Here is a 21,214-nt window from a genome sequence, read left to right as displayed (position 1 = left end):
AGTCTTGTTTTTAGCTCTTTGGCGTGTTCATGGAGAAGCATGTGTGGTTAAGATGATGGGCAGACGTCACAGCGTTCCATTGCTTTGGTAAAACCACAAGAGATACGCAGCCCTCATGAAGTACTTATCTTCTCAAAAACATGCGCTCGCTGCATGCCACAATGTTTCTATTGTATCTGTATATTATTAGAGCCATCTAATAATATTCTGCCTCTCCTACTTCTGGAGCTTTATTTGTCCTTATTTGTGAATATTTTACTGCCAGCCTCCATGTTTGTAAAAAAAACTTCCTAAATGTTTTGTAAAATTAGTAGTCAGTTATGTTAGTGGGAAAGTCTTGCTTGATTTTCGTAGGTGGTCTGAAAAACATTCTGTGAAAGAATTGATGTATTCATTCTTGATTTAACTTACCAAGAAGTCAGTGTAGGAAAACAGGGGGATGACAGATGTCATTGTCGTCATCGATGTGTGTGGCTTTATGAAAATGACGGATGCGTACGATTCAGTGTCCCATCATGTTGTTTCCTTATGTGGGGTGTTGAATCACAGATTTTGTCACAGGTTTCCCAGCATCACAAACCTTTGGTCTGAAGTTTTACTGAATTTCCCCCCACCACGTGAATATCCTCTGATGTAATTTTGACATTATGATATAACCATAGTCTTATGTGTGTGTTGATTGCGTTTGTTTTATTTTGTTTATTTATATCTCATATAAGCAAATTTAAAAAAATCAGCTGCAAGATATGAATTCGTTGGATTAAATGTGGCAGTTTAGACGATTATTATGTTAGAAAAGCATATTGTCCAATAAATTCTGTTCTTTTTAGCTGTTTATTTGATAAATAAATCAGAAGGATATTTAATGATAGTAAATTATTCTTAAGCAGATCAGCATTTAAAGTAGTTTCTGATGGATTTCCGATTGCTATTAAAAATAAAAAAAGAAAGAAAGAAAACTCGCAACACATCCCTTTACATGATCTTCCATTAATACAAAAACTATTTACAGAAGTAACTGGGCCATTCGAAAAACTGCGTAGTGTTAAGCCTTCTTTGAGTCTAAAATTTAATTCATCATGGTCTTGAAAGGGTCTTAAAAAGTCTACAATTTGATTTGAAGAAACCTGCAGAAACCCTGTTTCATTTTATATGATTTATCTTAATCCTTTAATTGGTCTGAAATAATTGATGTCGAACCATTGAATTCTTGATTGTAAGGTGGTAATATGGCCATGATACTTTATTTATTTCTAGACTTATCGATATTGTTCAGATGTTGCTGTTCAAGAAATTTGTCAGATTTTTGTGTGTAGACTAGTTTTTTTTATATATATATATTTTGTCTAAAGTCCTTTGTTTTTTATCATTATTTTTTAACTGTTGTAGGCTGTAAAATAAAAGAACATTCATTTTGAACATTTTAGTGATTTTTAAACTTGAGCTGTGTGTTTATCTGATAATAATAGCACACCTAGAATGTTCATCAGGCAATCAGATTCAAGCATTTAACAGCCGTGTAGTACAATTTGGCTTAATGTGTGTTGATTATAGATGTTGTTTGCAAATACATTTATGGTTGGTATGAGCAGTATCACACTGGTAGCAGTGGATAATGACTGTATATCGGCACTGGTGGGAGGCGTGAGTTGCCTTAGTGTCCCACCTGTGACAATATACAGCCATATTGCACTGCTACGAGTGTGATATTGCATTTATACAACAGTTTGACGGCATCATCGTCTATAGATAAAAGAAAATCAAACATGGAGAATTCTTTGTTTCAATCAGATCACAATAATTAAGCCTAAAAAAGCCAAAGCAAAGAAAACACTTGCAGATTACTATGGTATAAATACAGCACAACAACATACAAATAAGGGAGAACAATTTAGAATGAGACTTACCTGTTTAATAATGATTTAATGATTTGATCAGCTGTAGTTTAAAATCCGAAAAGAAAATGCTGAGTTTTTCGCTGCTTATTATGCAGTCTCTTTGACCATCTTGTGGTGCAACCATCTTCGCTCTGCTCAGTGTGACAGGCTGATGTCCCCTGATCTCCGAAATTATAAATATTTAAAATAGACAATATTCTATTATAAATAAACTGCATAGCTGCAATCTAAACAACTACATTCTGGCCTAAAAAAAAGCCTCAAAAGTACATTATGTTGTCCAACAGCTACAATATTTGTCATACTGTAGTGAGTCTATTGATCTGCTGTCAGTCTATGTTGGCAGAGTAATACACATTTTGCTGTTATTACAGAATATTACACGACTATAAGCCAAACAGATTCGAGAACTAGACAGAACTGTTGTATAAACATTTATACTGATATTTCTGCCTCATACAATGCTCTGAATTCTAATCAGATGGCAGCTGGGAGATATTTAAGACACTCGCTGTTTTCTGAAAGTGAGTTTTGAGATAAAAAATAGTTTGAAATGTTGATGTTAGCTGGCAGCCTTAAGTTAAAACATGGGAAAAACAACTTCATTAACCCTCTCCTCACCAAACTACACTTCATGACGTCTTCTTCAGTCCCAGGTGACCAAGTTTGGGGTGGGGTGTTACCCTGGTTATTGGCCCTAGAGAATCCCCAATATTCAAACTTGAGCTGGGTGATATGGCAAAAATGCAATCTCTATAATTATTTTCTATAGTAAACGGTAGCGATATATATTTCAATGACTGAAGCCACAAAAATCAGAGGGTCCATTTTCATCCGATATATTTTCGTTGGCTGAAAATTCAGTACATTCCTAACATCAACACACTTAGATTCCAATTGTTGCCTACTTCTGCTGTGTGATTGGCTCTTAGATCAATATAGAGTAAAAAAGTCCACAGCTTATCATTGTTATTGACATAAATTTTGCGATAAAAAATTGTTATTTAATATAATATAATTTATCGGCCCAGCTCTAGTTCAAACCACAGAAAAAAAAATGGAAATGTGACTGGCCCTTAACTTGTCTGTTGAACACATTTGATGCTTGACTAGTTTTCTTTTTTCACTATTGTGTGAATCAATAACATTATAAGGCACATACAACAGATTCTGAAAGTTGAGACCACATCAGTCACAATGTTGACAAAAGTGAACCTCTCACTGATGTCATTGTTTATGACAGAATGGAAAGGCATTTGTACAGATGTTTACCTGAACTTCATAAGCAACCGTGACCACCTGTAGACTCCAGGGAGGTCCTGCTTTCTGACAAAGGGATCTCCTGTTTCAACAGCTCTCAGATCAGTGCTGTTATTTTTAAACCTCATGACATGAGAGAGATGCTTTTGTTGGCAACTTCCCTTTATCATTTTCACAGTTTCTTTTTCTCATGACCCACATCAGTTGAAAAGCACTGCCTTCTCTGTATTTTTCATGAGGTGAAGAAGATATTTTAAGATTTGGAAAAGTTCATGAGAAGGATAGAGGGAAGTGTTTATTTCCTTCTGATGGAAATTTAAAGTCATGTTCTAAAAATACTGTTAACTGTTATCTCACAGTGCACAATTGTAATTGCTTTAGTAATGGTTTAAATTTCCTGTTAGACTAAATAAACAAGCTCATAGAGGCGTGATCAACTGTAATCTTTTAGTATTGTACCACATCATGTCAGCTGTAGTGTATTTCTCAATTTTCATTTCATCCTGTGGAAAATCATCTACATTGGTCATACAGCTCTGGGAAAAAAAATTAAGAGACCACCTATCAGTTATTATCAGTTCAGTTGCTAATAGCTAATATTTTCAATGAAATTTGAACAGAAAAAAAATTATTATTCAGAGCAGTGGTTCTCATTTTTTCCAAGTACCACCATAATGACCAGTATTGAAATACAGGGGCGTAGTAGACCTAATTCAGCAGCTACAGCACTGCACAGTTCAAAAACCAGGCAGAATAATTACTATTATTAAGAATATGTATCATTGTCAGCCATTTTAAACATTATAAGTAGTTTAAACATTAACTGTACTTCCAGACAAAAAACGTTTAAATTAAAACTTGATTTTAAAAGTTAATTAAAAATGGCTTACAAGTGCTGTAAAGTATTTATGTATTGTAGCCTATTCATCAAAACCTGGTAATGTTGCTTGAACCTGGTAAATACAGGATACATATATGTGTCATACAAACATATATATATATATATATATATATATATATATATATATATATATATATATATATATACACGCACACACACACAATTTTTAAGATATTTTGAAATATAAATTGCACATACACATGAGATAATTGTATACCTTTGAAATCTAAACATTAACTCATGATATGGATATATAATACTATATTTTTTATATAGAATTACAGTTGAAGTCAGAATTATTTTTTTTATTTTCGATAGTCTACAGAACAAACCATTGTTATAGAATAACCTGCCTAATTACCCTAACCTGCCTAGTTAAACTAATTTACCTAGTGAAGCCTTTAAATGTCACATTAAGCTGTATAAAAGTGTCTTAAAACATATCTAGTAAAATATTATTTACTGCCATCATGGCAAAGATAAAATAAATCAGTTATTAGAAATTATTAAAACTATTATAGTTACAGATGTGGTGAAAAAAATCTTCTCTCCATGAAACAGAAATTGGGGAAAAAATAAACAGGGGGGCTAATAATTCTGACTTCAACTGTACATATTTAAATTAGAAACTAGATCTGCTGCTCGTTGTTTACAGTAGACCTGTGTGTGTCAGAAAAGCGAGTGATTAATGCAACAATACACTGCTTGACCAACTTATACAAGCAGTATTTCCGTGATTTGTTGCAAACGAGATCACATCTCAAGTGAACCGTGGCGTTCGCGTTACCCTTCCTGATCACTGTTTTCAAGCAGACTCAGGTACAGTTTGGGGTTCCTCTGTCTGTGCACCCGGAAACTAACTTTAATTATGTTCTACTTCTAAGCCTCATGCATGGCAAAGTTGCTTGAGTCTATGTTCTGTGTCTCGCGCCATTTGAATCAATTCAATCTGAGGTAACAAACTAAACCGTAAAGCCATGCTGCTTTACAAAACAAATAACTTTATATATAGAAAACATGCATTATTTTACACAACTACGAGCACATTTTTCAAATTTGTAATAATTGTTTTACCAACAATGCAGCATGGGGAAATTCCTAATTTTGCAGTAACTGAAATGCCAACACAACAGCATTGGTCTGCAGAAGGGCTTCTCTAGCACGTGTGTATCTGCTCCGCAAGCGCCACACACCTCTTTCTTTAGCTCTGCGCCAAGCAGATTGATTTTTAACATCTGATGACGCGATGTGCTAAAGTTAACATTATAAGCACACCGGTGTAATTTTACACTTCAAACAGAATACTAATCTGCTGAATTATGAAGGAGAGGTTAAGAGATTGAAAGAGAGACTGTGATTCATTATTTACGTATTTTAAACTCTTCTTCAGATCAATCTCATCTTATTAAAATATTGGTTCGTATGTCTGGAAAGCAATATTAACAGTTAAGTGGATTTACCATAATAGTGAGAATTTTGTTCCCTTTCAATAAAAAGGTCAGAGAATAGATTAAGATCAACACAGACCATTTTGCAATAAATAACTTTTTTTTTTATACGGCTGTTATTTAACACATATCATTTACTAAATGACAATATGTAACGAGCAACAATAAAATAAGTAAAAAAATCAAAAGGTCAGTGTCCTAATTTTAATATAGCATTTAATTTACATTGCCCTAAATCAAACCGCATTTCTCTAGAACAAATAACATAATTAAGGCCCAATTTTTTTTAGATATTTGTTTTAAATAAAAAAAAATTATACACTACCTGACAAAAGTCTTGTCGTCGATTCCAGTTGTAAGAGCAATAAATAATAGCTTGACTTCTAGTTGAGAAGGTGGGAAGAATGTATATTTTTCAGACTAATCATCTGTTGAACTGCATGCCAATCATCACCAATAATTCAGTATTGTAACCTGCATGGACACAAGATTCTCACAGAAATAAGTCAAGTTTAGTAAAGGAAAAATCATGGTTTGGGGGTGTGCGAGAGATCTAGAGTGGATGGCAACATCAACAGCCTGAGGTATCAAGACATTTGTGCTGCCCATTACATTACAAACCACTGGAGAGGGCAAATTCTTCAGCAGGATAGTGCTCCTTTTCTTACTTTAGCCTTCACATCAAAGATCTTGAAAGCAAAGAAGGTCAAGGTGCTGCAGGATTAGCCAACCCAGTCACCAGATATGAAAATTATTGAGCTTGTCTGAGGTAAGATGAAGGAAGAAGCATTGACGATGAATCCAAAGAATCTTAATGAACTCTGGGAGTCCTGCAAGAACGCTTACTTTGATAATAACTGATTTATAAAGTCATCTGGGATGGCAAAGTCAGACCTTACTGTCTTAATTAAATAATTAAAAATCAAGGGATGATCATGTTTTATTTTGGTAAAATAAGCGTAATCTAGACATCTTTGCCTTTCATGTAAGCCACTTCTGATACCAAATGATTGACCAGAAGTCGAGTTAGTATTTCTGGTTCCTAAAACTTGGACAGGTGACAAGACTTTTGTCTTGGTGATGTATGTCATGTTTAACTACATTAGAGACATACACCAGATTCCAAAACAACTGTCTGTGGTAAGGAGCTCTCACTTGTGAATGCCTACTGATATGCTGCAACTATCTGAAAAACATTTTCAATAAGTGGCTATCCTTATAAATAACCAGCAGTTTAATCAACTGCTTTATTTAAAACTACGCTGTGACACCAACAGCAGACAAATTTGTCAAATCGTGATGAGTGTAATCCTCCGCCATGAACTTGCAACGAGAAAATGCTGCATATGGAGTGATTATCATTAGATTATCTATTTATAAATATCTATTTCTATTTTTCATCTAGCAATTATCTATTTAGACTATTTTGACACTGGAAACAGTTCCAATCAAATCTCTGAGCAAAACAGTGATGCCCCATCTCTGAACGAATCTGTGGTGTTGAATAAAACGATCAAGTAAATGACTCATAGTTTCGCTCTTGAAGACAGTCACTTGTTTTGTCCATAAATTAGTCTGCCATTTTGAACGACTTGTTTAACCGAGTGACCGGATGAATATTGTAATTGTAAAAATAGTTCTGGCTACTCAGCAGAATGCGTTTAAAAATAGACTATGAAGAGTGAAATGGAAAGTTGCATTCTTGAGTGTAAGAGATTATAAGAGAGAGTTATTCCAATCGCGAGTGGGAGAAGGCCAGACACCTCCAGCTGTTTCTTTGAAATGGGCCTTCAAATTTCAGAGGTCTTCAAGGAGAATGTGAGATATGATCTGAATCACAGACCTTTGATATGAGTGTATGAAGAGATGAAGGCAATACAGGCATGGGTGGGACATGTAGTATGTCATGTTTGCTTTGATCTGTCTGGGTCTGATGTGTCATGCCGACTTGTTTCTTCATCTCTTTCCAGCTATTGAAAATGTAGATCAGAATTTTTTTGGTGACCTTTTCAAGAATTAATCCATTGGCTTTTTTTCTTATGTATCAGATTTAGTACTGTAAATCTTTCTTCCGTTCGTTTGTCCATCCGTTCAGTCATTTTTTCTTTCTTTTTGTTCTTTTTTGTGTTCTTATTTGTTCTTTTTTGTTCTCATTTGTTCTTATTTGTTCTTTGTTGTTTGTTGTTTCGTTCTTTTCTTTTTCTTTCTTTTTGTTCTTCATTCCTATTATTATTTTCTTTCTTTTCATTCTTTTTATTCTTTTCTTTCTTGTCATTTTTTCGTTCTTTTCTGTCTTTTTTCATTCTTTTTCGTTCTTTTCTTTTCATTCTTTTCTTTTTTTTCGTTTTTTTTGTTTCTTTTCTTTCTTTTTGTTCTTTTCTTCCATTTTGTTATTCGTTCTTTCTTTCTTTTTCTTTTTTTTCCATTCTTTTATTTCTTTACATTTTTTTTCCGTTCTTTTCTTTTTGTTGTTTTTTCTTTTCGTTCTTTTAGTTCTTTTCATTCTTTTCTATCTTTTCTTTCTTCATTCTTTTCTTTCTTCATTCTTTTCATTCCTTTCTGTCTTGTCATTCCATGTGTCTTTTCATTCTTTTCTTTCTTTTCATTTTTTTCGTTCTTTTCATTTCATTCTTTTTCGTTTTTTTCTTTACATTCCTTCCGTTCTTTTTTTCTTTTTGTTCTTTCTTTTCTTTTGATTTCTTTCGTTCTTTTCATTTAATTTTTCGTTTTTTTCTTTACATTCCTTCCGTTCTTTTTTTCTTTTCGTTCTTTCTTTTCTTTTCATTTTTTCTTTTTGTTCTTTTCTTTCTTTTCGTTCTTTTTTTTCTTTTTATTCTTTTCTTTTTCGTTCTACATTCTTTTCTTTTTTCATTCTTTTCTTTTTTCATTCTTGTTTTTCTTTTCTTTCTTTTTATTCTTTTTCATTCTTTTCTTTTACTTTTTCTTTTTTTCATTCTTTTCTTTCTTTTTGTTCTTTTCGTTCTTTTCTTTCTTTTTATTTATTTCGTTTTTTCTTTCTTTCTTTCTTTCTTTCTTTTCAAATGCAGAACAACTTTCTTAAGTGACAGCCAATTGGAGCACCAGTAGAGCTCACGTGATCTTGTCTCAGCTCACTCAGAGGCCGGTTGTACTGTACATGCTGTAGACCTACACACCTCTGCGTTTGCAGCAGAGCAACTGGCAGCTACAAAGTGAATAAGGTCTTCAATTAAGTTTTTTTTTAGCATTGGTTGTTGTTTATTAAAACATGGTTATTAATAACAATTTAATGATAAATAGGCTAAATATTTATAATAATTAATTGAAATAATAATAGTAACAGTAGTAAATTTTTAAACAGTTTATAAAGCTGCAAAGACATTTCCATTAAATTAAGTTCTTTAAACTTTCAATAAAAAAAAAACCTAAGTAGCATTTTAAGTCTATTAAATTAGTGAAAAAAAATCTTCTTATCGTAATACTATTTAATTTTTATTTATAATCAAATAAATGCAGCCTCGAGCATAAAAGTTCTTTTGAAACCATTTCAGCTTAAGCATCAACCAATTGTGCATTGGATAAATGGCCTCTCTGCTGTTAATTGCGACATCTTTTTTTGCATTTTTCATTCACTGGAATTGTACATGTTTTGGAAACAGGTTAGTCACATTTTTATGTGAAAACATGCTCGTCTTCGAGTGCCATGTGCATATGTGACATGATATGGCATTTGCATTTCCTTCTTTAGCCCAAAATATCAATGTTAAGGAATTTGCATATCTGACTAATTTATTTTACTATGTAATGAATTACTAATCCACAGGTGACTTTTGCATCACTTAATGCTATTGCCGTTATTTACAGGAACCGTGCATTTAATAAGCATTTGAATTGGAAGGAAGTACACCTGATGTGTAAATGAGGCTTGTGTGATCATGGGTGTTCAGTCATATAGTCTGTGTGTGTGTTCTGCATCGAGTCTGGGCCTGTCTGTCTTTGGCAGCGGTGCACTGGGCAGTTTGGGTGTATTTCCAGGCTCGGCCGTGACATCATCCTGAATAAATGTAGGGCTGGTGACTTCTGGATTGATGCCCAGGGCTTCCCTCAACTGGCAGACAGTGAGAGAGAGCCCAGCCGCACCACACAAGAAGTGTCTGTTCAAAAGCGATGACAGATAGTTTCATTCCACTGTGACTGACACTTATCTCATTGAGAGCAGGGGCGTGATTATTTTCTTTTGCACATTGAATGTTTTCAAAATGTAAACCATCTACAGTTAGGATAACCTTGAAATTGTGTTAATCCCAAAAAAAGAGTTTACAAATTTGAGAACTAGGAACATTTTTACAAGAATATGATAATTCATTACAAGCTTCACAAATTCAAGTTAGATTTAAGACATGCAATTCCAAACTTGTTAAACTGTGAAACACAAATTAAGATGTTTTAAAGAGCCACCATTTTGCATAATAAAAGATCATATTTTGGTTTTGGGGGTCTCAAACAACAGGCTGATATGCGTGCAAGGTCAAAAACACTTTCATTTTCTTAACATGTGCTTATTTTTACCTAATTATCCCAACAACTCCCAGATGATTTGTTCAGCAATTCACTTGTTCCCAGACCCCTCCTTAGCGTGAAGCTAATCTGCGCTGATTGGACCGATGACCCAGTCTGTTGTGATTATTCGACTGGGTTCAGAGCGAGGCAGAGAAATGCCCACCTCGGCTATGAAGTAGCATACAGAGTATTTGAGAACCCAATGCAGGAATGTAATAAAGCAATGAATGAAAACACCAGCACATTACTCTACTCTTAACCCTAACCCCAAGTAATAACAGCGACACACATTTAGTATTAATCCACACAGTGGCAAAAGTTAAACTATTTTAATAACTGACCGCACCAAGTTTGTGCGGAACAGCTGATGGTGGCCATAGCAAAAGCAAACAGCAGAGAATCACGAGTTCAGAAGCGTGTTTAAATTGGTAAATGAAAAAGCATTTGTCGTGTTTTCAACGTGGTTTTGGACGCAGTATGTAAACATACTGTTTACAAACGTACTGTTATGTAAACAAACCATAAAGGTTTAACCTGAGCAATACAGTACAAGCACTGATCTATAATAGATATGTGATCACAAGCTGATATGTGATTACAAGTTATAACACACAATTAAACACATATTTTGCAAACTACACAAATTGAGGCAACAATTTAGAAAGAGACTTGCATGTTATGATCCGGAGGAAGAAGAAACTGGTTCAAATAAACTGTAACAGTTACTGACAAAGTCTCTGTCAAAGTCTGGTAAAGTCCCATACATAATAGTCTCTGCTGCTCCTTTTTTTAATATTAAACGGTCGATGAGTCCCGCGTTGCAGCATAGGTTATTGTATCAAATATCAGAAAAATTACAAGAACAAACACAGCACTAGGTTGGCAATTCTGTGGTACTGTTGTGAAAATTAACTTCAACCCTTTATTTTCGCAGCCGAATCTATCTGTCAGTGATCATTATCTTCGTGTCATGATCAGTCCCGTGATCCCCCACGGGCCCACGCTCGACTAGTGCGACACATTTTACAGAAACATATTTACACTACATATTTGTTGATGTACCGTATCGACGTCAATGTGTTCAAGTAAAAGATCCGAACCCAACTCGATTCATTAGACTCTGAGTCGTCTATTTTGTTAAAGAATCAATAGTTTTAAACAGTGCACTTTCAGATTTAAACCTCAGCTGGATATTTTCATACACTTAGTGCTGTGTTACACACTGCATGGAAGATCATTTTCAAAAACCCATAATAGGGGCTCTTTATTTCAAACTGGTGTTTTGCCCCATAATTCACTGACAAGTTTTATATGTTATCTAAAGGCATCTTTGGCGCTGCTTCCAATCATCATGTAGTGCAACGCAAGGCTCAAGAATGAGTCCATCGTTCTACTTGACTAGAGATCAGATGTAGCTGCAAAGTGGCCACAGAAGTAGAAGTCAGCCACAGCCTTTAACAGAGCGGGGTCACGTGACACGTAGGGAAAGTCATTGAAAAAATTGTCCTTGAAAAGTTAGATTGATTATAGGTTCTGAATGTCATTTTCGATTACTTTCGATTAATCGCCCATCCCTAGGAGATTTCATTAAATAAATCTTCTTCAATCCAGTAGAATCTATTCCTTATGATGTGTGGAGGTTTTATACGCATACAGAGCACCCAGCAGTGGTTGATGACGGTTTCTTTTGACCTGGTGGACAGCAGTGACTTGAACAGTCTCTCCAGCAGCATAATAACCCTCAGAAGTGATGACTTCTTGGACGGGGTGTTCAGGTGTACATATAACTTTTTTGGTCTGGTTCTCAAAGCAGTACCTGGAGATATTGCTTGGTCCTTACATTGTCATTTTGACATACAGTTGAAGTCAGAATTATTAGCCCCCCATTGAATTATTATTATTTTATATATCCCAAATTATGTTTAACATAGCAGGGAAATTTTCACAGTATGTCTGATAATATTTTTTCTTCTGGAAAAAGTATTATTTGTTTTATTTCGACTAGATTAAAAGCAGTTTTTAATTTCTCAAAAAACATTTTAAGCTCAATATTATTAGCCCCTTTCAGCTATATATTTTTTGATACTCTACAGCAGGGGATCTCAAACATTTCAGTCCGCGACCCTTAAAATAACAACACCAGTGACTCGCAACCCCCTCTATGCTTGGAGGTGGTTATAAGCATACAAATATTGCGCACACAATGGTTCACACACACCAATAGGAACTATATAAACAAGCTTATTGAGGACACAAAAAAGTGCAACAGTCTATTTTTTATCATCGTTATTCAGTTGTTTAATCTAATATTAATCTAATGTTTATAGCACAAGACTATTACTGGTTTATATTGGAGACTTGGAGGCACTTGAAGATTGTCCTCCTTGTTTAGTCGTGGCCTTTATTTTTAATGAATGTGAGTGCCATAAAGGTGTCAAAGTTTAACATTGTACCCTAAAATCAATCTGCTGCAACTGAAAAAAAACAAACTGTTGCTGAATGAAAGGGAAACTGTTTACATGTTACAAATTACATGATCACATACATTTTTAAAAACAATTTAATTTGTGGAAAGGAGTTTGAATCTTGTGAAATTGTACAGGGGAGAAGCAAGTCAGTAGAGTTTATAGCTTAATATTTAGCAGTGTTTGCATGTGCTTTATGGCACAATTGATTCAAATAAATGTAAAATAACAAGTTGATTTAAAAAAGCACCTAAATAGTTTTGCAATTTGTGATTTATTTAATTTTTTTTCAGTTGAATAAAATAGTTTCCATTCATGTATTTCATCATTGAAGATAACTTAAAAATACTGTAAAAATCTCGTCTCGCTCTTGTTAAGCAGTCTCTTCTCGGGGAGTTAGCGTCTCGTCCCTCACCTTCAGGAGTACCCTAATCCATAGTTTCTTTCCCTCTAGTGTCAGTCTAGGGCACACATGTACGTTGATGTATGTCCAAGTCTGACTTACTCTGTTTGATACTTGCAGACTCATCTGAAATATGGGTCAGCAGCGTGATCAGTCGTGATACAGGACACTGAGCACTCATGAACTGATCTTTCACTAAAGAAAGGAAACTGTTGAGTAACGTGTTTATTTTTGTTTAAATGTTTATTTTTGTGTGCACAAAAAAGTTTCCAAAGTTTTGTAACTTTACAATTGAACCACTGATGTCACACGGACTGTTCTGAGGATTTTTTTTTAGCTGAATTTCCTGCGGCTCTTTTAATGCCTTGCAGATTAGATCTGAAATACCTTAAATTGTATTCCAAAAATCAACCAATCTCTCAGGGTTTTGGTGATTGATTAATGTCAGAGTTTAGGTGAACTATCGCTTTAAGGGCGCTGATATAATGAATGTGATTGTTAGCATCTGAAAGACAAGCCCTGAGTCACACAAATGCTTCAGAGGCCTCCTTGCTTTTTTAACGCCTATGTACAGTCAAACCACATAGCTGCCATTTTCCGCCTAGAACATACCGCATTTAGACCACACGGAGCGAATGAACTCATGGCTCCTTTGGCCTCTGTATTCACACAGTCTGGACGCAAGGCAATACATTACGAGGTAACATGATGTCGTCAGCATGTGAGCAGCACTTTGGCCCACTCATCACCCTCGTGATCCCCATACGTGACCGATGACTCCTGGGGTGACAATAACCCCACTGCTGGTGCCCAAATGAGCTCATAATTGGCCACGAATAAGGTGGGCTGTGTGACAGCGACAAGCGAGAGAAACCTGTTGACAGGCCTGTTATGGATCTGTCAGCTCCCTTTCAAAGAGTCTTAGCTGAGGTATTGTTTGCTGTATTTGCAGTGAAAGATTGGGATCTTGTTATTAATACTCTAGAGGCAGCGGGAGGGAGATGCTGCAGAATTAGGTGCATGGCTTGGGTGTCAGTGCATGGGGATTAATATCCTTACATGGGCCTTTCATGCCCACATCTTCTTTGAGACTTGATGGGTCTTCTCACAACCGCTGTCTTGCACCACTTCTGTACTCTTGGTCTTGGCCTATGAGGTTTAGGTAGGAACATTTTCAGTGGAGTGGCCACTTAAAGAATGTGGATTGACAATATTAAATATTGTTTAGTTTTTTTTATACAGTTTACTTTCAAAGGTTTAAGGGTCTTTTTACTGATCCTACTAAAATGTAGTCTGATGACACTGAGCAAAAAGATGTGTAGTGTTTTAAAATGTTTAATAAGAACTTTTTTGATCAAAATAATTATTTTAATCAAATTAGTTTTAAATGTTTGGGGTCTGTAAAATGTTTAATATTTTTTATTAACTTAATATTAAAAAACTAACAATATTAAAACAATATTAAATAATAATATTGTGATAATTATTTATTTCAATATTGTAAAAACCACTGCCAGTTCACCCTGCACCCAAGACTGGTTACTCACTGAAGTTAAGCAGGGATGAGCCTGGTCAGTCCCTGGATGGAAGACCACATGGGAAAACTAGGTTGCTGTTGGAAGTGGTGTAAGTGAGGCCAGCAGGGGGTGCTCAATCTGTGGTCTGTAGGAGTCCTAATGCCCCAGTAAAGTAAAGGGGACTCTATACTGTCAGTGAGCGCTGTCTTTCAGATGAGACACAGAACTGAGGTCTTGACTCTCTTTGGACAATAAAAATCCCATTGCACTTTTCACAAAAGAGTAGTGGTGTAAACCAGGTATCCTGGCCAATTTCCCTCCATCGGCCCTTACCCTTCATGGCCTCCCAATCCTCCCCACACTGTAAATTCTAACATGTTCAGTTTACTTAAAAAAAGTTTGGAAACCGATTGCCTTATTTTTGCAATATAAACTTACAAGGAAATCTTAAGTTAAGTTTAATTATTGCCTTGAAGTAAGAAAACTAAAACTTATAAAGTAAACTAACTGTTAAAAATTAAGTAAGTTTAATAGAAAATTCTAGTTAACATACTTGTCATTATTTAGTAATCTTACTTAGGGTTTTATAGTAAGATTACTTTAATAACTCTATTTAACTAATACTGTTCTACCATGTTCAGTTAACATCTTGAATGCTAGTAGTCTCAACATTGTTTTAATCCACCATTTTAAGTAATGTCAACTAAAGAAACTACGTGCAATCGGTTTCCACATTTTCTTCAATTAAACTGAACATAAAATATGTAGTTCAACCTACAAGTAATGACATTATACAGGACTTAAATGTAAACATTTTATTTGACAAAATTAGCAGAATTTCACAATACACTTGTGATATTTTAGTATCACAATACACTTGTACACAATACAGTTTTGTAAAAACCTGTTGTAAAGTGCTGTAATATACTGTAAACAGCAATACAGACAAAAAATATAATAAACATGTTCAACCCTAAAACACAAGTTTTCGAAAAGGTTTGAAAATCTATCAAAAAAACTTTAAATACTTGACACTTGGAAAAAAGATACTTGAATTAGTGTAATTAAACATGCCATTGCACCAGCACCTTAAACATGGCAGCATATAGACACTCACAGAGGAACAGATATTAAGCTTTAAAGCTAATTTGTTAGACTGTGTAGTTTAGATTTTCCTACAGAAAATATCACATTAGTGTGGTCAAAAGTATTGAGTTTGGTATCAATCAATACTGAAATATTAAAAATATCCATTTTCCACCAGCATTTGAGTGCTACTGAGCTCGTTCTTAAACACCATTGATTGGCCACTGTGTTCACATGCTCAACAGAAATGACTGTGATTGGCTGTGACTGTCATAGGTTTACCATTTTTCACTGAGTCCAAACAAAGTTACACAGACACTGAAGTGTTTCAAAGCCATGTCGATAGCTGATTTGTTTAGAAGCTAACATATAAGCTATCTGGTGATGAATCGACTGATCGACAGTGCTTTGAAGTTATCCAGTGTCTTTGTATCTTTGCACCTGGTGAACAGTGGTGAAGTGTGGTAAAAATAATGACCTTCAAAGCCAATCAGTCATATCTACTGAGCATGTGAACACAATGGCCAATCAGTTCTTGCAATGTTAGTGGGAAATGGATGGACTTTTTTTTTATTTATTTCAGTACCGATTGGTACCAAACTCAATACTTTTGACAACCCTATAAATCACAATACACTTTTTTGGTAAAAAAACACTTTGTAATTAAACATGCCATTATACCTGAACCTTTAAACATAAAGCACAGCAGTATATAGGCACTCGCCGAATAAAACACATTACGCTTCCCTCCCAGCAAAAGCAACACACGTTGAACAAATTCAAATACATTGCTCAAAGTCTTTGGGTAGTCCAAATTCAGTGTGTAAATCAAAGCAAAAAAAGAGACATACTACATGTGGCAAAGTCCATAACCACTTTTCCTTCCAGTATAAAGGCCCACATTGCATCCATAATGAGGTTCTTTAGACATCTTCACACACGACAGTCAGCAGGCCAACATCTTCTGCACTGAAGTCCGACTCTACAATTACATCCTATGAATAGAGAAAGAAAAATAAGTAAAGTTTGATATTCTAAATGGCACTAATAAAGCCTGTAGTGGCCAGGAGACCAAAAGCAGAGGTGAAAAAAATACAATTCCTTGTGCTTAATTTAGTAACACTTTAGTAGGAACCAATTACCCTATTAACTAGTTGCTTATTAGCATGACTATTTGTGTTTATAGTACATTTTACATTCAAATGCTTCTTATAAGAAGGCCTTGCTATGGTGCTCCTTCTTCAATGTAGACCAACACGATGGATTTGCCTGTACTGCTTCTACTAGGCTTGTCATGATAGTGAAATTTATTACCAATCCATATAGTAATTTTAAAAACATCCATTTCCTGCTAACATTTGAGCATTGTTGAGTGTCATTTCTGTTAAGCATTTGAACAGAATGGCAAAACAGTGCTGTTTAAAAATGTGCTCAAAAGTGCTTAAAATGTTAGCAGGAAATTTGCTGCTTAAAATTGCAGCAGAGATTGGTACTAAATTCCAGTATCTTGAACATGATACTATTCTAAAGGAACAATAATTTTTTTTAATTAAAGAAACACTGTAATGTAATAAAACAAACTGCAGTAAAAGTACTTTTAAAACATTTTCAAGAAATTAAATGCAAATGTGTGAGAGACCAATTGGTGCTACATATTCAATATAAATATTTTGTAGGGAAAACTTAATAAATTGGGAACCGATTCATGAATGCATTTGGTTTTGCTAGATTAAAGCAGTGAGTCAAGTTTGCATTATTTAGCACACTTTTTAAAAATGTATTAATAACTATTTTTTAATAAGAAAATTGATGTTTTAGTATGGCTTTTAGAACAAGGGTGCAGCCATCTACAATCCCACAGCAGGTGACTTCACAGGGTTGGTTATAATACGGAGCATCTTTGACTTTGTGGCTTTTAACACAATCTTTTTACATTTTAATCCAGCAGGTTCTTTCAACTGAAATTATATTTCTCTCAACATATTACATAGATATTACACTTATTAAGATTTTTTTTCAAGCTAATCTTCCTCCTTTTCAAAACAAGTGTGTTTAAAAATTAAAGAAATGCATTCATTACTTCACTGGCCTATGAAGCTAACTGACCCTGTGACGGCACAAGCTGCTGTATTTGCAACATAGCAATGCTCTTGCTCCAAAGGCCATAATATAACATCCCTCTTACTTTCAAATACTTACATTAAATGCATTTGTTTTTATTTTTATAAAATTGAAAATTTTTATTAATAAGTGAAGTAAACTGGAATGACTGCTTAATTTCCAGTCTAAGAAAGCAGAAACAATAATACTACTTACAAAACACATCCTGAAAATTTCTTTAGACTCATCCCTCTAAAGGACTGAAAGACCCCGGAGAACTGCTGCCAGATGACCTTGAAAAAGTAAAAACAGGTAGACATGCATTATAGCCCAATGAAAACATCAAATGCAATTTATTGCAATCAAATGCAAATTATGATTCAAAGATGATGTCACAAAAATACCTTTGAATTAACATGTTGAAAATTTCTTCTAGTTTTCTTCTGCAATTTTCTCCTGTTTTTTTTTTTTTATTTCAATCAAACGAGCAGTGTGTGTCCAATGCAGCGTAGAACTTGGATCTCACATTTCTTCCTGATATTCGATTGAATTCTGCAAAGATCCAATCAAAACATTATTAGTCATTAATAACATTCAAAAACACAAATTCACAAAATCACACAAAGTTTTGAAAAGAAAACAAACCTTCTGCAGCACTTGCATCAGCTGGTGTTTCCTCTATGACTTCCTTCTGGATGTCACTGTTGTGCACAAAAACGTAAAGTGTTATTGACATGGCTAAGCGAAATTCTAAAACAAAAAACAGAAATCAGAAACACATGCAATGATACAATGCAATGCCATTTAGCAACATATGTTACACTTTAACATGACATAGTTAAATGCTCTTGAATAATAAAAGCTGCCAAATACTCCCGGTGCCTGTCATCAAAAGCATGAGCTATACTTGTCACCAAACAGTAATAAACACAACCCCCGATTAAATATAATCATGGCATTGTTGCTGGTGTGCCTTATTTTTATGCGCATTAAAAGTGGAATAAATATTTGTCTCAATTGATATCTTTAAAAGGACACTGAACTTTCTGACTAGGGTTGCACGGTTTACCGGTACTATGGTAGTATCGTGATACTATGGCTCCAAGATACTGGCGGTGCCACTGTAGTTTGTAAACGGTAGTATTGTCATTAACAGTCTGCCTACAATACATAATGCTGCATGTGAAAAAGTCACTAAAATACTTACACGATTCAGCAACAATAGATCATTGTATTTTAATAGTCGATGGAGCCTTCTAAGGTTGTAAAACTGTAGAATTTGCGCCTTTTATAGTAGCCTATTGCATATTTTGTAATGGTTCATTTTGAATCGGAATTTGTTTATTTCTGTTCCTGTCAATAAGATATAATAGCTACAACAACCGTGACAATCTATTAAAAAGAATGACTCATAAAGTGAAATTTTGAATTACTTTGGATTCTTATCCGATAATAAGTGTGAAAAAAGTATGACAGATGAAAAACCCAAAATAGCAACAGGAAACAATTTTTGACCACTTCATATAGCCTAGGTTTGTTGGAAAAATGCTCTTTTCTTTATGTATCTTTATTTTAATGTATTTTTTTTTGCTGGAATGAATACATTTTAGGTGAAGAGATGTGCAAATACTTTTTTCAACAATAAGGGAATTATTTAAATTCAAGTAGGCCTATAATAACATATACAATATATTATTTCTGACATTTTTCTTTATTTCATGGATTTAAGATATGAATTACAGTATTGCAATACTACTTGGTATCACCATACTTCAGCTGGTATAGTATTGTAACATAAATTAATGGTATCACAACACAACAACCCTATTTCTAACTAGTCCTCAGATGATTATTCAAATGGACAAAATATTCGGACTATTCTTGATCATGCAGTTCTTTGCTGAGAATTTTGTTAAATGTACTTTTAATGCATCAAACGATTTAAAATTACCCTGACACTCAGTATGGAGACAAGGTAACGTTAATAGAACAATTCATGAATATGTTCTATGGCTTGTGCGGTATTGTTCCAAAAGTTTTCTTTGATGTGTAAGTGCAAAACTTACATTTCCACTGCATATCAGCTCACAAACTGGTAGTCTGAAATAAAAAATAAATAAAGGGTATAATGATATTACAAACCAAATATGCCACTCACAATACTCTAATGGTGTGCTACATTTTAAACAACCTTGTAATTGTTCAAATTTATTTGCCCTAAATTGTTAAAAATTAGTGAAACCTTCTTTAAAAATGCAAACTAACAGGTATGGCAAAGCCTGTTTCTTTACAGAAAGTTTGCTTATAACAAAGGCTTGTTGATGCCTTTGTGTGATATTGAGCAAACAAAGGGATGTTTCTGTGCTTGGTTGTACGAGTTATACCACTTCATCATTAACGTTATCCATCACACATATTCAGTCGCGTCTGGTCAGATTTATTTGTCATTACAGCAATACAAAACACTCAATAACGTAACGGCAACACTGGAATAAACCTTCAAAACGGCATAAAGAAAAGACAAATAGCATATAAAACAAATAAATGAGTTAATTAAATATCTCTCGCATTTTCATAAGTTTAACTTTAAGTTTCATAGGGATTGTTAGCATAAGCACACTTTAGCATCATGTGTAAATATGTATCTGCCTCATACAGTGACACGAATCGTAATCGCATCGAAATCCTAAATTACCTACGACACTCACGGGTCCATTTTGAGCTGAAACTGCTTTATAATGTTCTAAAAGCCTCGGCGGGTTAAAACTGCTGCTGCCCCGGCGATCATGGAGAAAAAAACGACTGGTCTGGTCATGAGCCGCTCGCTGACGCCGGACCGAATCACAGCTGATCTCCTCACCTGCTTCCTGCAGGTGATCTCATAAAAGTAAATCTTAAAAAAAAAACACGCATATTTTCGTCACAACAAGCGCCACTAAAGTTCAGCGATAACTAACGTTACTGTATTTGTAATGCGGATAAATAGGTTTCGTTTTCTTTTTTAAAAATGTAGACCTACAGCTGTGTGTTAACTTTACATCTATTTGAACGGATCATTGCGCGCGCTCTTGCTCTCTCAGTGCATCATTTAAAATGGCGCGGCCCGCTCTTTTAGAGCATAACGCCCACTTTACAAATTACTACTAACTTTACAAATTATTAATAGTTATTAAAAAGGACTAAGCAGCTAAAAATAGCTTATCTAGTAAAGTAGACAGTATTGCAAATAACGTGCAGTGGTCAAAACGTTTAGTCACAACATCATGGGCTATTAATTAGTTCACAAAACAGCAAACAATTTCACAAAGTGCAGGAAATAAACAGATTACTGATACTATACAAATAAAATCAAAGTAGTAATTAAAACGAAAAGTTTACCTTGATTTACAGCAGTACATCTTCTCAATATGAACTCCTGTCCTTCAATGGCGGTGCTGGGTGGCGGTTGGTTGTGACTTGGGATGGGGGATGGGAAATCACCACCCAGTACGCATGCGTAACAGCATGGCTTAGCCCTTATAAGCAATTTTACTCAAATTACATTAGTTATGGGAACTTTATACCTTACTATGTCAGCAACACTAATGCATTTCTAGT

General features: G+C 34.6%; 1 protein-coding gene and 1 long non-coding RNA gene across 4 annotated transcripts in view; one reads left to right on the top strand and one right to left on the bottom strand.

Annotated features, from left to right (window-relative positions):
- The window catches only part of pfdn1 (prefoldin subunit 1), a 45,221-nt gene that overhangs the window by 7,443 nt on the left and 16,564 nt on the right, over positions 1–21,214 (top strand).
- Positions 15,232–21,044, bottom strand: LOC141380014 (uncharacterized). Of its 3 annotated transcripts, none has more exons than XR_012397236.1 (6): positions 20,996–21,044; positions 19,684–19,717; positions 18,263–18,318; positions 18,022–18,169; positions 17,834–17,910; positions 15,232–16,512 (listed from the first exon to the last, which is right to left on the bottom strand). It is a non-coding gene; the product is annotated as an uncharacterized lncRNA (long non-coding RNA). The 3 variants fall into 3 exon arrangements; XR_012397238.1 differs by lacking the exon at positions 20,996–21,044 and adding an exon at positions 20,313–20,450; XR_012397237.1 differs by lacking the exon at positions 20,996–21,044 and adding an exon at positions 20,326–20,450.

Source organism: Danio rerio, chromosome 21, assembly GCF_049306965.1.
Source record: "Danio rerio strain Tuebingen ecotype United States chromosome 21, GRCz12tu, whole genome shotgun sequence".
NCBI classification, from domain to species: domain Eukaryota; kingdom Metazoa; phylum Chordata; class Actinopteri; order Cypriniformes; family Danionidae; genus Danio; species Danio rerio.
The sequence above is the reverse complement of the archived record's forward strand: the minus strand, read 5'-3'. Positions and strand labels throughout refer to the sequence as shown.